The 1,072-nt window shown below is 46.5% G+C and overlaps 1 non-coding gene across 1 annotated transcript; it reads right to left on the minus strand.

Annotated features, from left to right (window-relative positions):
- Positions 1-237: 237 nt before the first annotated feature.
- On the minus strand, positions 238-311 carry Trnat-ugu (transfer RNA threonine (anticodon UGU)). The gene has a single exon. It is a non-coding gene; the product is annotated as a tRNA-Thr (tRNA).
- Positions 312-1,072: the final 761 nt, after the last annotated feature.

Below are 1,072 nucleotides of genomic sequence, written 5' to 3' on the forward strand. Positions count from 1 at the left end.
GTCGCACATGCTTTGGCGATTCCCGTAAGAGTTTGGGCAACCTGTGCCCATTCGCACGGACGAAGGTCAATGGTTGGGTAGCCTTTAACTATATATACGAACAGTAACTTGTTCTCAAAAGAACAGTTACTGTTGATGACCGCGCAGCTTTTTCCTGGAATAAATGATAACTAACTGACAACCTCAGCTGCCGACAGGTGTTGTTGTTATACCTCGATGTGGGCAGCTGAAAATGTGTGCCCCGACCGGGACTCGAACCCGGGATCTCCTGCTTACATGGCAGGCGCTCTATCCATCTGAGCCACCGGGGACACAGATGAATAGGGCGACTGCAGGGGCTTATCCCTTGCACGCTTCCCAAAGCGTGCGCGAGTAATGAGTGGATGGGCAAATGTCTATAAGGTACAATACATATGTAGAATTGTGGACAGTTGGGAATGTGAGTCTCACGGGAAGCATGCAAGGGATAAGTCCCTGCAGTCGCCCTATTCATCTGTGTCCTCGGTAGCTCAGATGGATAGAGTGCCTGCCATGTAAGCGGGAGATCCCGGGTTTGAGTCCCGGTCGGGGCACACATTTTCAGCTGTCCACATCGAGGTATAACAATAACACCTATTGGCAGCTGAGGTTGTCAGTTAGTTATCATTTATTCCAGGAAAAAGCTGCACGGTCATCAACAGTAACTGTTCTTTCGAGAACAAGTTACTGTCTTCGTATTTATAGTAAATTAGATCTTGAATCTGTGGATGTTAGGGTACCTTCACCTAAGTCTAAGAATGGATTTTGTTATATATCTAAAAACAAAGATGATGTGACTTACCAAATGAAAGTGCTGGCAGGTCGACAGACACACAAACAAAAACAAACATACACACAAAATTCAAGCTTTCGCAACAAACTGTTGCCTCATCAGGAAAGAGGGAAGGAGAGGGAAAGACGAAAGGATGTGGGTTTTAAGGGAGAGGGTACAGAGTCATTCCAATCCCGGTAGCGGAAAGACTTACCTTAGGGGGAAAAAAGTATGGGCATACACTCGCACACACACACACACACACACACACACATATATGGA

This window comes from Schistocerca nitens, chromosome 4 (assembly GCF_023898315.1).
Source record: "Schistocerca nitens isolate TAMUIC-IGC-003100 chromosome 4, iqSchNite1.1, whole genome shotgun sequence".
Lineage (NCBI taxonomy): Eukaryota > Metazoa > Arthropoda > Insecta > Orthoptera > Acrididae > Schistocerca > Schistocerca nitens.